Source organism: Apis mellifera, linkage group LG7, assembly GCF_003254395.2.
Source record: "Apis mellifera strain DH4 linkage group LG7, Amel_HAv3.1, whole genome shotgun sequence".
Lineage (NCBI taxonomy): Eukaryota > Metazoa > Arthropoda > Insecta > Hymenoptera > Apidae > Apis > Apis mellifera.
The window spans coordinates 858,910-876,109 of record NC_037644.1 but is presented as its reverse complement, the minus strand read 5'-3'; the positions used below and the strand labels follow the sequence as shown (position 1 = coordinate 876,109).

General features: G+C 27.4%; 1 long non-coding RNA gene across 1 annotated transcript; it reads left to right on the top strand.

Moving 5' to 3' along the window:
- The first annotated feature begins 3,118 nt into the window (after positions 1 to 3,118).
- LOC102656392 lies at positions 3,119 to 17,091 on the top strand. Its single transcript, XR_407726.3, has 3 exons — positions 3,119 to 3,270; positions 14,303 to 14,433; positions 16,937 to 17,091. It is a non-coding gene; the product is annotated as an uncharacterized LOC102656392 (long non-coding RNA).
- Positions 17,092 to 17,200: the final 109 nt, after the last annotated feature.

Sequence of the window (17,200 nt, the reverse complement as noted above, 5' to 3'; positions counted from 1 at the left end):
AGAATTTATGTTTTATTTAAAAATAATATTTTTAACATAAGAAAGTTCAAGATTATATAACAGACACTTGATTAAACTTGTGTTTCAAATAATTAATTAATAGAAAAAAAAACAAAATTAATGGAAAAGATATGGAAAAAGATACGAATATTCTTGCGTCACTTGAATAAACGCATGGTAAATAAAGCATAACAAACAATATTTTCAATAAATATGTTTCATTTACCATTTTTATTTATATACTTGAAAAATACAATTTTTTAAAATATATGTATTGAAAATATTATTTATTGATTGATGTATGTTTGAATAAAACTGTGGTATTTTTTACCACCCGATTTTTATAACATTTATGAGATTTTGTGAAAAAAATTATTTATGTAAATTTGTCTCAATAAATCTATCTAAAAGATAATATATATATATATATATATATATATATATATATCTTTAAACATTTTCAACGATGTTCATATCCGGTAATTATGTGAAATATACAATTTATTTTCTATTCCTTATCAGTTCTCAATTAATTTGGCTGTTCATATGATCACATTATCGTATTGAAATATTCCAATTATTATGCTTCATTATGTTAAAAATATCATTTTTCCTATCTCAATATTTCAAAATATTATTTCACGTTGCATCTGTACGTAGGAGAAAATTTTTTCCACCAGGAAAAAAACGAATAGCCAAAATCCAAATTAAATTTCTTTTCGCCATTAAAATACTCAATTTATATAATTTCTTGTAAATCTAAGCTTTTTTTATAGCCTTCTTTCAAACAGAATTTCTCTTCAATGTTTTTATAGTTTGTATAATAGTAAAACTTTTTTTTTTCGTTATATAATTAAAAACATTAAGTTAAAACATACCCAGCAATTTATTTAGAATTATCAGAAAACAAACTTTTTATCTCTGAAAGATAAATCTTCTTTAATTGTACAATTCTTTAATTTACACTTTATCATAATTTTCTTTTAAATAAAGAATAAATGACAACTCACCTTTTTATTTGAATATCTCTCTTATTTCAGTATTTATCAAACAGGATTGCTTCATTTTTTTTCTTCATATCTACAAATAAAATAGATGTATTATAAATATAATAGTTTTAAAAAAAGAAAAAAAAATAGTTATTGTTTTCTATTTTCTGAAGATTCTCTGAAGTTGTAAATATATATCACAAAAAAGATTTAAAAAGAACAATTCTGAAATTCATATGTGTATATTTAATTAAAAAATTTTTATGTCACAAAATCACAATATCAAATCAATTCACTTCAAAAAAGATTTAAAATAATTTAGAATTTTAAGAAATTTAATGTATTTGGAATTTATATTTCACAATTTGATGAATTCAATTGTTAAAGAAAATATAAGAATTTTTACATCACAAAAAGTGAATCCCAAAGCGAGGAAGAATTGTAGCGCTCTTTTCTCAACATAATAAGAAAACAATAAGGCGAATTCAGTCTTTAACCACGTATTAAATAACGAATTTTGCAATTTTGTTAAATTTATGATTCACTTTCATATATCATGTTGACACAATTATGTAACCAACTACCCTATTGTACTCGATAGAAAATTTCAATAAAGTCGACGTTTTCACATCTCGCAAGAATAGAAAAATTTATATGATTCCAATGATAAATACTCTTATTGTTTTATTAAAATGAAATCATATTATACGATTTTTCTTTCGCACGGTAAATCTATTTCTTCTATCATCATTATAATCTTTTTTTCCAATCATGAAGATTTAATTTCGATTGGTTACAAAAAACATTATGAAGAACAAGAATATACTATACTTCAATCATCCAACTTCCTCCTCTCTTTAAATAATACTATCTTTCAACAAAAATTCTTTTTAATTTTGATTGCATCTTGCATTTTAAATTATACATTCATGTATAATTCCTAGCAGATTTATAAAATTCTATTTTTTTTTTAAAAATAATAATAAGAAAGGAGGAAAAAATAGCAGTACATATATATATATGCATATCTAAGAAATTAAATTGGAAAATGTTGCTAAAGAGATAATGGCATAGACTAATTGTAAGATAAAATTTATGCATAAATATCTACTTTCGAAGCATGTAGCATTACCAGTTAATACGTTAAACCAAAGTGAAGTGTGATGTTTGTATATTATTGTATTATTTTAATTATTATTCATGCAATGTTAATTTATGATATTTTGTGTCCACTAACATAATGAAATAATTGATATTATGTGTTTCATACTAAGAGGTTATTAATATTATGTTATTTGAAAAACATAAATATTCATGACAATTTTTCTTAGTAAATTTTTAGACAAGAAACAAACGAATATTAACGTAGACGATTAACAATTAACAAACGATAGCATAAATTAGATTTTAAACATATTTGAAAGTGGAACATCACAGGACACAATGGATCAGAAATTTATGTATTGTTTGATTAATCGTTTAAGCTCAAATATTAACAAACTATAAGTTTATGAAACAATAATGAAATCTATTTAAATTTATACTTTAAGGAATATTAATAAGCAGACAATAACGGATAACAACAATTCAAACATACTAATAACTCTGAATAAATGAATTTAAAAAGAAGAATTTTACTGAAGAATTGAAATATTTAAACCAGAGAGCAAATCAATCTATACAAGACATATCATGTAAACTATACAAGTTAATACTTTCACGTATGCCAACGTATAATATTATACCAATATCTATAATTTTAAATTTCTAAAAAGGAATGAAAATTTCTAAAAACGTATGAAAAAATATTACAGTATATAAACATGAGTATTTCTCGATTTCGATTCAAGCTTTTTGGAATAAATTAAAAACTCTTTTAAATTAAACAGAATGTTAGAGAATGTTTAAGATTCGAGTGTATGTTTCATACGAATCGTAATCAAATCTAAGACAAACTCATAAGAATAACCGGAAGGAATCACGGAGGCATGCAATCCTCTCCAAAGTTAACCATTGGAATAGAACGTGGTTCGATGATAAAAATCCTCGTAAACCAAGAACTTTTGACAGCGTGGGGTATTTGTCGATCCACGATCGTACTCCTTGTACTTTCTCCCACCATTTATAAAGTTCGACTCGTATCTCGCACCCGTTCAGTCATTCTGCCAATACGTGTTTGGTATACCAGATATCGTGTATGAAGTGAAGTTTCGTTTACTTTTTTTTTTAAATAGGTTTTTGTGCGACGAATCAAGTTTAGTCGAGGAGTCAACGATTTTCGGTGGGTTTCATTCTATGCAAATTAACCTGAACGAATAGAGAGATTTTATTGCAACGATTAATCAAAAATGTTTTTCTGCTTTTGATACATCAATTGCTCTATTTTCTTTTTTTTTTTTTATGAATTGATATTATTGTCGATAGGATGGAAGAATGGAAGGATGAATATTATAAATTGCTGCATGTATACATATTTCTTTTATAAATCAGAATCTAATTGCGTTTACAAATTTGTCTTTAAACCATTGAATAAGTTTGAGACAAGTTTTAATGAATATAAAAAAAATTGTCGCATAAATCAAATCATTATCATTAAATAATGGCATAAATAAATTCTAGAAATATCTTCAAATGCCTATATTCAATATTAAATCAACGTTTCTAATATACTTTCTTTTTCTATTATACAATAAACTTATATGACAATTTGAGAGAAACATCAAATGACAGGCAAATTTATAGCTATTCACTTTCTAATGTAAAATCAATTGCATTTAATTCACAAATAATTTTACAAATTTGATCATAAAATTATATCCAAATAACAGATGCGTTTATTTTTTTCTTTTTTTCAATGAAATCAATCATTTGACAAAAGAGTATTTGAGTAAATGAATATTTAATATGCAATTCAGAGAATTATGAGATTTAAAAAATATCAAAATTCTTCTTTGCTTTTTAAAATCTTATTCAATGGAAAATATTTCAAGCATTTTTTTCTTCATTTTTCTTCCCAATTTTTTAAATAAAATCATTCCTTTTTTATAATTATACTATTACAGGATTTTATATTCTATATTCTAAGTATTACATATTTGAAAAAACGTAATGTGATCAAGCAAAGAAAATGCCTTGAACTTGCCATTTTAAGTAACTACCGTGTGAAGATTCTGACAATTAAAGGTTAAATAATGCTTAAAACTTACACGAGTACATTCCACTCAACACTTTAATTGTGTTTAATCGTTAAAGTTGTTCCAACGTTTTCTTCCTTCTTCTTGGAAATGTTCATTTTTCTCAAAAATAATTAATTTCTGAAAAGTAATCATAAACGAATCATAAAAATGTAAAATGATAAGAGGAGATAGAAAATTCGAGGAAATATCACTTTTTCGATCAAATAAGGTAGAATTAAATCGATATATTAATATGATATATTGATTGATAATAATTAAATAGTTAAATCAATAGTTCGAAATACAAAATCGAATATTTTTTTTTTAAATTTCATTACATTAAAATGTATTATTAGAAGTTGATATAATTTAATAAATCATTCCAATTTCCTATAATTGCACGCGATTTATCAATATTTCGTCTGATTTCACGATAATGCAATCATAGAGGAAACGTGCATATAAAAAATAATTTCTTAGAATGTAATTGATCGATCGAATCGAGTATGTATTTATATCATTATTTCGCATACCTGCTGAATTTAAAGAAAGATTTATTTTACACATTCACATTACACATATGAATCATAAAATGCATACAGCGTGATAATCAAGAATGTAGAATAATAAACGAAACATATTAAAAAAAAAAAAATGAAAATACTTTATATTATTACATTTTTCGAAAATCATATTTAATTTTAAATACTATTTAATTTAAATATCAATATCTTTGATACGTTGTGTAATAAATTTTCAAATAATCGAATAAATCGAATAAATTGCATTCTGGAATGAAAACAAATATTTATTATTTGTTTTACTTCAATTTATCGATATTCCGAATGAAAAATTTCATTTTAAATAATAATTTAGATTATACATTTACGTAATATTTATACAGTATTTAAATCACATATATTCGGCACAAGTTTGATTTATTCATTGCTGTTAATTTTATCATCTAATTCGAACATATAACGATACCAATAATCAATATTCAATCCCCATTACACTTTTTCCTCCAGATAAAGACCGCTACACGTTTTACTTTTTTACGATCACTATCATCACACAGTTATCCATTATAAATATCCACGGATAATTAAAGCGAAACTTTAAAACTGTATAATTTTCAATTGCTAATTAAGCAATTCAAATCTTTCCTTATTATATTACGTTACGTATATCTTCACTTTGTAATCTCTTCACTTTGCGATCGAGTTATTCGAAAAATAAGCGGAAAATGATTCGTTTCAACCAGTTTATGTTTGTATAATTAATCGCATAAACAAGGTAATTAACGAAAGATTGATCACACGCCACTTTCTGCGAAGGAAGCAGCGAAACACAACGCCCGCCACTTTCTCTTTCTTTCAATCGGAGAATTAATATTTTTATTCGCGAAGCCATCACAGGGAAATCTTGAGTTTATTATTCACTCGTGCGTATCCTTCGATTATTCGAGTATTCGAACAATGTTGAGACAAAATATACAACAAGTTCGTGAAAATATTTACGTAACCGTTTGATTCTTCTAATTTTTTTTCTTTTATTATTTTTATTAGTTTCAATCTGTAAATTCTGACGAGATTGAAACGAGGGAAAGATGAAAAGCATAACGTCAATTATGATAAATGATTCACTTAGCTTACTCCACGCTGATTTCATTCGTGAATATCTGTCTGATGACAATTTAATGACCAATGAATTAATACATACGTGCTTCCTCGATAGAATTCGGTGGATAACGTGTGAAAGTAGTTAGCCTTCAAATAATGCCATTTTGACGATTCATGTTTATTCTAAGATTTCATTTGTTAATTTTTTTTTTTCTTTTCTTTTTTATATAATTATCGAATGGCCTTGGGTGCATTCGATGTTTTTATTTTAATACATACGCCGTTCAAAGTGAATGTCACATTCTTGAAATGAAAATTGAAATAAAAAAAAAAAATTATAAATATACAATAGCATTTTTCCATCGTACGTAGCTCCATTCATTTCTCATTACATTTCCTATTGTTAGCGCATACAACTGACTGGCATAAAAATGATGCCAAGAATCATTGATGAAGAAGAAAAGAGGGGAAAAAAATTTCCCATTGTACGATTTAACTGAATATGACTTGGACTTTTTTTGTTTCTTGCACCATTTTTTTTTGAAAACTGAACCAATTATTTGAGAAACGAATCGAAATAAAATTGTATCGGAATACGATAATAATAAAAGGAGCCATTGTGAAAAGAAAATCATAATAGACTTCCACTGAATAAAGAAATATAATTTGACTTTTATTTCATTATAAAGGTAACAATCTATTTGAATAATTCCATATAATTAACATATGTTTCCTTCGTAATATATCATTAGAAATAATCACGTGTTAAAATTGTTGAAAAATGTATTAAATTGTCGTTTGAAATTATATTTATCATTTAAAAATTATCGATAAATCAAATACTTTTTTACATAATCAAATGATCAAGCGAATTTTGCATAATTCTTACACTTGTTATTACACTTGCAATATTTTGAATACTATGCTTTTTTTCTTTCTTTTTTTTTTATGTAACGTATCAGAGCGTGTCATGCTAAATTAAACGCATATTTTTTATTTAAGGAACATTAAACATTTGTACGCATCAAGATTGGAAAAGATAAAAATATATGAATGTTCGGTCAAATGGTTGGAGAAAAATAGAAGGAGAGAAAAATTAATTATTTTATAGAAACGAGTTAGAAAAATCGCATTATATATCATCGTTTCAAACACTCAAAAAAAATCCTTATAAATTAAAGAAATGTATAAATCAACTAGTAAAGAAATATGATACAATTATAACTTTCGAAATAATTAATAATGCATAGATTAGCGAAATAAAATTTAGTTAATGGATTATAATATACAATAACATAATTTCTTTTTTTTAATATCAGAATTTAAAAATTGAAATCATTTTAAAATGTGATATCTCAAATGATCCTACAAATCTCTTTCCAAACAAATTTTTATTTGTTTTTATATCAAAGGAAAAAATGTTGAAATCTCGAGGATTAATATCATTTCTTGAAAGAAATCTAAAAATATGTACACAAATTTTCTTATAAAAAATAACAATTTTCTATTTTTGCAAAATAATATAAAGTTTCTTTTCTAAAGAATTTTATCACTGACTGTACCATACGAAACGTGGAATTATTTAATTACGACTTGGATCGATTTAACAATTGGAATCTGATGGAAGAATGTGATTGGTAATCAACAATTGTTAATGAATAATCTATCTCTTTTGCAATTAACCGAGATTGGAAAACCCGTAAAATTATAAAAAAAAAAAAGAGAAAAACTAGATTCACATACCAGTCAGGGATACTTGCTCGTTTTCCATTGAATTGCCATTCTGATTTGCGACCGCAGAAAATTCACCGAACGAAACGGTTTCTCAATCTCAGTCGCCAAACGGATATCGTTTACCGCTGGGTTTTTCAAAGCCAACAGCCTCGTTCGTGTTAAAACTTTGATCGATTTTTCGAGCAGAAAACGATGATAGATTCGTCGATATTTTAGTCATATTCTAACTCAAATTATAATATATATTGATATATCTTTCTTTTCGTTCGTTGCCTTCATTCGGTTCGCAGATTATTATCGCATGTTTTGTCGCGTGACCAGCGTTCCACCAGCGTGAATTGAATTATATACGGGAAAACATAAAGCAGCCAGCATGTTCACGACAATTTCTCGCATAATTATGACGCGTAAAAATTTACGAGTCGTGCGTAAATTTCTCCCCCGTTTCAGCGACGTTGGAGAAAATATTCCGTTTGTTAAATTTTTTACTCCACGTTATATTAAAGTCGGTTAAATTTTATGCGAATCAGGATTATTAACACGTGTTGTTCAATAAGATTTAATTAAAGATATTGAAACAATTGGAATATAATTGGTAAGGGGAGAGATTCTGAATTCCGTTCAGATAATATAACAAGTGATAAGTGATAATGTTTTTGTATATGATAATTATTGGGATTAATAATTTCTATAAATCTAGATCATACATTGGACGTGAAAATAATTTTTAAAACGATTATCGTTGCGAAAAATCTTTCGCAAGAATCGTTATCGTTCATTGAATCTCTTTTTCATGGATTCCTTTCTTCTCGCCGCAAATCTCTATCACAAGTAGAAAGTTTTCGTTTGTACACCGATTTCGAAAAAAACCGAAGATTAGTAAATTATCGGAATAAAAATAATCTTATCGAAACTCTCATAATTCGTATCTCTTATTATTTAAATTTCTTCGATTTTGTTTCAAAAACAGCAAACAACGACTTGCAAATTTTTTTTTATATCAATATCTAAGCTTATCCATGTTCCAACAAATCGCAAATCAAAAAAGCTATCTCACGTTCTTCATTCGTCGTCGCTCAAAGCTATATTTTATACGAGACGACATTTGTATTAACGATCGTTGCAAATTTATCGATCAACATCTCTAATTAAGACGTAATTAGAGGCAAGTAATGTATAATTATAATTTGCTTTAATCATCCTAATTAAAAATGAAAATCTGAAATTACGTTAATTCATTCATGTGTGTTACCATTTCGTTCGGTTACGTGGAAAATATGAATTAGTATTTCACGATTTCTTACGAAAAACTAGTCCCACAACATTGGTTATATCTGGAAATCCAGTATTTCCTTTTCCATTCCCCTCCATGAAATCTCATGAATAACAGATTCGATTTCTCAAAAATAGTGTTATAACCTAACACTTTCCACAAAGAAGAAACTCGTAATAAACACAATCGTGACAGACTCGAATAATTAAATAAAAAGCGTCGAGAGAACGCTGTTTTTATTAAAACAGATCGATAAACTAACCTACAAATTAGTTTGGTGCTCCTTGTTCCACAGAAGACAGTCAAACGCCTTTGTTCAACCCGATATTGAGCAGGTGAAGTAATGACAAGTAATTAATCTAGTTGCACAGGTTTGAGACAGGCGAGATTAGATCGTTTCATTTATTGTGTTCAGACATTCATGAAATGTGTATGTATAATGGATAAGACTTAAATTCGTTGAATGATTATAAACGTTGTGAAACATTAGATTTCTCACACTTGATAAATTCTACATTTATTATATCCACCATTTTTATATTATATTATGCAAACAATTTATATTTTTTTACATATATGGAATAATTTTTCATTTTTAGGTGGATTTAGAAAAATTCAATTCTTTTTTTTTTTTATTCTATGAAGTAAGAAATAATATTTTATTCTATATAATTCAATGTGAAAATAAGTTGAGATACTTGTTGTCTTTTCTTCGAACAATAAAAACAAACGAATTTATATTCATATGTAAATGATTAATAATTGTAAAGTAAAAGTATCGAAGATGTAGACAACGACATATTTCAGTGATACAAATATCATTACTGAAACGTTTTCCAACGAAAATAGAACTTCTCAATTTTGCAATATTTTTTAATTCGAAAAATTGAGAAATCACGTTCCCTGGATGCAAATTTATGCATCACAATATTCATTGTGCGTTACGTCCCGTGGAATAGGATCATCGAACAGTAAATTGATGGTAAATGAACTTCAACATCGTATTTTTCGGGAACAAATTTATGAGCACGATCAATAATAAACTTTGGCACAGCCTTTAAGCCCAATTAACAAATTGTATCGTGAAAAACTGGCGAAAATTATGATTCGAATAAAACTCTATCAACAAGGATTAATTATTATTTAGTAAATCAAAGTATTAGTTTGGAAAAATAATTAAGGTACTATTTCCTTTAATTATTTTTTTAAAAAAGAATTTTCCAATAAGAACGAAACTTTAAACTTAGAAAATGTCAATCAAAATTCAATACTTAAAAAAATTCTGAAACTTCGAAGATTTCAAATAAACTTTCCATTGATAAAAAAAAAATACTCTAAACAATAAATGAATTGTCTTAAAATAAAAGAAAAATAATATAAAAATTTGAAATCCATTGATAAAAAACAATGAATGAATTGTCTTAAAATAAAAGAAAAATAATATAAAAATTTGAAATATAAAATCTATTATTTTTCATGGATACTTTTCAAAAGTTAATTCAACATGATTGATTCACGTGGCCAAAAATTTTCCAGGTCATCATCGTCTGAAATTTATCATCTGCAATTTGAAAAGATACGTCAAATACCTAACCTATTTCCATGTGAAAAAATTTGAACCGAGTCTAATGTGCTCTTTTCACGTTATGTACGAATACAAAATGGTTCTTTTCCTGCCGGCTTCCTGTTGCTTCAAAAAGTCGAAGGTATTCCCGAAGGATTCCGTTACTTCCTCTGGAAATATCGATAAAACGATTGCACAATGTAATCTCGGAGGACGGGAATCAACAATCGACTTTCTTATTCTCCTTTCCTGCTCTCCCCCTTTTTCCCCCGTGACGTTAATTAAGAAGAAAGTTCGAAGGAAAGGGAAAAGGACGAAAGAAAAACACAGAGTGCGAAAAAAAAAAGAAGAAGAAGAAGAAGAAGAAGAAATAATCACGCGTTTGATGGATCGAGTCGCAAAACGATTTCGATTGAGACGTCGAGATAATAGGCGTTAAAATCGTGTAACCTTCGAGGCGTGATGGAAACCGAATTACGTAATTAAACGGCTGCACAACTCATAATTAGCGCCGTGGAAAATATCCTCGTGGAAGAAGAAAGTGGAATTTTGGCAATCGCGAATGTTTTGGAAGTTTTCAAAGAAATTTAACAATAAGAAAACTATCATTTTCATTCGTTTTACAAAAACAATCTTTTATATCTAAATCTCGACTATCAGACCTATCTCTTTCCTTTTCTCTAGAAAGTAATTATACAATTTCTAATTTTTCGTTCCATCCTTTTTATCCGATCAGAAAGTGGAATTTTGGCAATCGCGAATGTTTTGGAATGAATTGAAAAAATATCGAGTGATCGATATTCTCTATTTTTTTTTTACTTTCCCACTGGAAAAGTCTTTCGGATAAAAAGAATGGAATGAAAAATTAGAAATTGTATAATTACTTTCTAGAGAAAAGGAAAGAGATAGATCTGATAGTCGAGATTTAGATATAAAAGATTGTTTTTGTAAAACGAATGAAAATGATAGTTTTCTTATTGTTAAATTTCTTTGAAACAAAAATTATTTCTATAGAGAAGAAGATATTATTTTTGTATCAACTATCAGATGCGTTTTATTTAATATAATATTTGAGATTTTCTTTTTGTCATATGCTTGTGATATTTCGATAAAGAGATAGATCTGATAGTTGAGATTTAAATATAAAAGATTGTTTTTGTAAAACGAATGAAAATGATAGTTTTCTTATTGTTAAATTTCTTTGAAACAAAAATTATTTCTATAGAGAAGAAGATATTATTTTTGTATCAACTATCAAATGTATTTTATCTAATATAACATTTGAGATTTTCTTTTTGTTTCTGATATTTCGATTTTTTTTTTTTTTTAAATAAGAGATGCAAGTAAAAAGATACTCGTGTAGTATAAATTGAAACGATTTTCGTAATCGACTCGTGATTAGAATAAGATTTGAAAAACATTAAACATTGCTAATACGAGTAAATTTAAATTTTAATAAACCAGATTCGAATTCTTCATAAATATTTAAAAAAAAAATATGCTTTGTGAAAACAATTTCAAAAATAAAAAAACAATTTCCAAGTAAAATCAAATTAATAATTTTGTTGTACAGTAAACGATGTTTAATTGTATGATAAATATAGTAAAAAACGTTTACCATGAAATGTGGAGACATTATCACAATGTTTCTCAAATGGTCCAAGATAAAATAAAAATGGTCTATTAGTCCATGCAGGATTTTCTTTTTTTTTTTTTTTTGAAAACGTTTCCTCGAAAAACTAACATAATAGAAATGCAATTACGAATAACTTCCCATATTCTGCAACAAGATAGTACCTATTCGTGTCTCTAGGTATCCAGTGAATAATTGTTTTCTAATTTTGGCAATATTGTTACAGCCAGAAGAGAAATCAGAAAAAGTAGATTACAAAACAATTACCTGTTTCCTTCGTTCAGATTCTTATGTACAAAATATAAAATATTTCTTCTTCTTGTAAATTTTTGAAACTACTCGATTATCAAAAAAATACAAATACATTGTTCTGTTGAATTTGAAATTCAAAATGTGAAATTCGATCCAAGGAAAAAATTATTCTACTCTAATCATATTTATTGTGATAAAATCTTTTTGAATCCCGATTCGAGTCTGGAATATCAACACATTCCTAATAAATATTCAATTTTTTTTTTCTTTTTTTCTAAAATACCTTATGCGAGGTAAAGCAGAACATTTTTAGCATAAGATAAAGTCTACGTATATGCATATATAATAATACCTGGTTAATTGTTTCACTTTCTGCATAAGGATTCAAAAAAATTCGAAATTATTATAAAAATAATAATGGCATGTTTCGATTTTATATAGATATAGATTCTTTCTATATTTATTATTTTTTTTTTTCAAATCATTGGATTACGAAACAATATATTATTATACCTTATTTTCTAAAGAATTTGATTTGAAAAGTTGTACATTCTTTGTCTATAATAATAAAAAAAAATATAATAGCGAGGGAAAATAAAAAAAGAAAAAATCTGAAATTTATCATTTTGAAATTTAAGCAAACAAATTGAACATGTCAGTTTATGTATCAACTACTCGTTCAGCATGTCCAGTTACGTGATATAAATTGCCTTGTCACAATTACATTGTCAGTTTTCTGTTAGTTTTATCAATCAAACGAGAAATTGATTAGAAAAAAAAAAAAAAGAAATAGAAGAAAAAATAAAATAAACGATAAACAACTTTCACTTTGACAATGTCAAAAATAATGTGTCATCAAAAGAATACTTTAAATAGAAATTAATTTTATTTTAAGAAATCACTAAAAAAAAACTCTCTGTAATAATAAAATAATTTCTGTAATTTCTGTATTTCATAAACACCAATGTAAAAATAAATTTTCACATAGAACACCCTCATAAAATGATCACTACCGGAATTGAATTTTATATTACAATCTATAATAATTTATCTCATGTTTTACATAATTGCTCTAAAAAAAGATCTCTTTATCGTGAATCGCATTAATAGAAAGAAGCAAGATTAACGAGATAAGCATTCTAATACAACATTACATATTTGGAAGAATATCAGTTTGCAGAAAAGAATAATTCAATGGTAAACCAGTTAGATATATAGTTTTAGGCGCATAAAGGCTATCTAAAGAAGTTTATGACATGCAACCGGAAGACGTTCCTGGCACGTTGCACGCAAGTTGCATTTACCGAGTTTCACGTAAACTTTTACTATAAAATCGCCCATCTACGTAACTTTGTTTCAATGGAGAGAGAACACCCAACATGAAATTAAGAACAGTATACATCAACTATATAAATATCTTCTTTAATCGTGATATATTACATTTTCTTTATCCCGTTCATTTTCGTTATACATTTTTTTCGACAAAACAAACGAACATTGAAATTTTGTTTCTTTTCATATCTAATTTCACATTTACATTCCAGATTTATAATACCATCTCGCATCTCGAAAACTGTAAACGTTGATTTAAAGGATTTCGTATCTCAAATGTTTCGCCAAAAATTTCTTTATCTTTACGACAATATTATTATAGAGAGATTCAAAAATATGCAGAAAGAATGAAATAAGAGAAAAATAATTACATAATTGAATAAATATAAAGTTACGCGGTTATTTCAGTTGCGGGGCAGTAGAACACTTCGTTTATGATCAGACACCTCTCATCTCTCTTATCAGATCAACTAAGAGAGAGAGTATTAAGTAACATAAAAAAAATTATCTGAAAACAAATAACTGAAAAATCGATAAGATATTAAATTATCATATTTATTGAACGTAATATATAATAAAAATTTTAATATGATATATATATATAAATTTACATTTCAAACTTGCCATTCATTGTACAGAGATACATTAGAATATTTTATTTGTGCTATAATTTTCGTTTCCAAAAAGTTTTCATAGATTTTTATTATATAGTGAATTTAAATTTCAGAAACATGAAAGAACGAAACGTACGGTGGATTGCAGCAACGTTACTTGTCGCATTATTGATAATAGAAGAAGCAAATACGATAAATGGACAGAATATCACATCCGAGGATAAATTATCTACGAAAAAAGCAGGTATGGGTTGAGTTTTAAAATTTAAAGATAAACATTTGTAAAATTAGAATATTTCACGATTTCGTAAAGTAACATAATTTTACATAATCTTTTATCATTAATAATATTTTTTAATGATTTTAATGAAATTGTGAATACTGTAATTATACATTACGCAATTGCAAAATTTATAACGAATCGTAACAAATGGTTATATTATCATTTTTCAAATATTCTTGAAATATTCTCGATCGAGAATAATTGCAACAAGGAAAAGAAAAAAGAACTGAACAAAGTTTGCACGCAGTTCGTGATACCAAGTGTTTTCTATCATGCATTATTTATACAATTCTGTAGCAAGAATAATAACGAGTAAAAAAAATAAAAAAATCTTCGAGATTTGTGTTTGAAATGGCTTAAAGCCACGCGATCTTGATTTCAAACAGAGCGCTCACCATATTACCATAACAAATATAAGAAGAGAAAGAGTCAGACTTTGGATAATAATAGTGATTGCAATTGTGACAAAAGGGAAAAAGTTAGATTGTGGACGACAATGGCAAAAATTTTAAAACAGTTTTATCATTACTTCAAATTTGATGATATAAACAATGATTTGAAAAAAAATCGAAGCTACCAAAGATAACAACATTGAAACAAAAATAAATTATGAAAAATTACTGTCGTAAAAAAAGAATTTCCTGTTTCATAGAAAAGATAATTTTATGTATTTGTAATAATGTCACGGCATATATGATCAGAAAGGATAATCAATGCGTCCAATTACTGCTCTACTTCATTAAAAAATTACCATTCACATTAATAATGCGTTTAAACATTCTTCTAAAATATTAAATGGAGTTTTTGCTTCTTCGCGATTTCATCTAATTGATTAAAAGATCGATAAGTGACAGGAACAGAAGGAAGTGAGAGAAAAAAAACGATACGCTAGTTTCTTCAAGGTGATGAATGTTTTGCTCGTGCATCGTTTCTGCTTTCTCGAATGGCAATTAAAGAGTTAATAATCAAGGCAAGGGAACATGGAGCAAAAAAAAAAAAAAAAAGAAATAAAATAAAATAAAAGCAGGGCAACGAGTTCCTTGTGCAACAAGTGGAAGTTAATAGCAAGAAATCGTTCACGAGGTAGAAAATGGTCTGCGCTGGCAGCTGTCCTGTGATAATATTTTCAAGAGACATTCTGGTGATATCGAAATACGATCCAATCCAATTTGGATAGCTCCTCACATTTCCATATCTCTATACTTTCTTGTACCAATAATTTTATCTGTATAATACAAAATATATAAAGAGTGGCTTAATGAGTAAGAAATAAAAAACTTTAATCCTCTCTTTTTCTACCACAAAAAGAAATTTGAGACAACGAAAATTATTCATGAAACATATCTATACTCATAAATACTTGACTTGATACTAAATTACAAAGGCATATACATAAAAGAAAAATAATATCTCGTAAAAATGATATGATTATATCGTTACGAACGTTTGTCGATTGATTTATCAACTGCCAAATTTGGAAAAAGAATCTCTCTCTCTCTCACTCCTCGATAAACATCGAAACCGGAAAGGCATTGCTCTCGAACGAGTTCCTTTCGACTCGCTTTGACGGCTACTTTTTTTTTCGTACAATTAAACTTCGTTTATTCTCTTCGTTGCCTATAATTTTTTTTCGCTTATACTCGTAACACATTCCAAAAGAAAAACACTTATAATAAATTAAAAAAAAAAAAGAATCTCTCAATTTTACACATCTAATTATTATTATTAACGTTCGGCGGGAAAAGTGACGGGAATTCAAAAACTTGGAAACATCATCATGCCATTTACATAACACGTAACTCTCTAAATAGCAATTTGGCCACTGGTATAATTCAAGATTCGGCCCAAGAGTACCCAAATGCATGCACTCGTTACCCAGGTCCGTTTCATTTGCCGACTTGGCCACATCGATAACATCTGTCTAACGTTGTCGTGTAACATTTATCGTTCCGGCTGCGCGAGCGGTGAAAGGCATCGGTGGTAAATGAGCGTGTTTCACGATCTATTACGTCGACATTGGTGAACGTAACCGATCCGAACAGAAGAGAAGAGAAGAAGAAAAAATTCTCCCATTGAATAAGCGCTCTATCGCGCGTGGAAATCTTTGAGAGGAGCCGTATTTACCATCTCTCCTCGTGGGAAAACGGTTCTTCGATACAGTGTTGACAGTGAACAGTCGGTATAAATCCCTTTATTCCAATTAGATCGAAACGGTTACGCATCGGGTGGCACGGTTCCGGGTAAACGAGTTGGGTAAGCGGATCGAAAGGCACGAATTTAATTACGCCGCGGAGGGAGGAGAGGGAGAGACATCAAATTCGGAAGGAAAATCATTTTCTTTTTCTTCTTTTAGGATTCTTTTTATATATATACACTTATATATATATATACATTTTTATGTATATACACAATTTATGTACTGATAAATATTCGTAAGTTTTGTATATTATCTTTTTATTTTCAGAGAACAAAGAGAGATTGTCAGATTTAGAGGGGTCGGAGACCAGTTACAATTTTGCTTATACGAATGTCTTCGAAAATGCGTACAACACGTTTCCTTATCACACGTTCTCTACTTTTCCAACGTTCTCTACTTTTCTTCTTTTAGGATTCTTTTTATATATATACACTTATATATATACACTTTTATGTATATACACAATTTATGTATTGATAAATATTCAGAGAACAAAGAGAGATTGTCAGATTTAGAGGGATCGGAGACCAG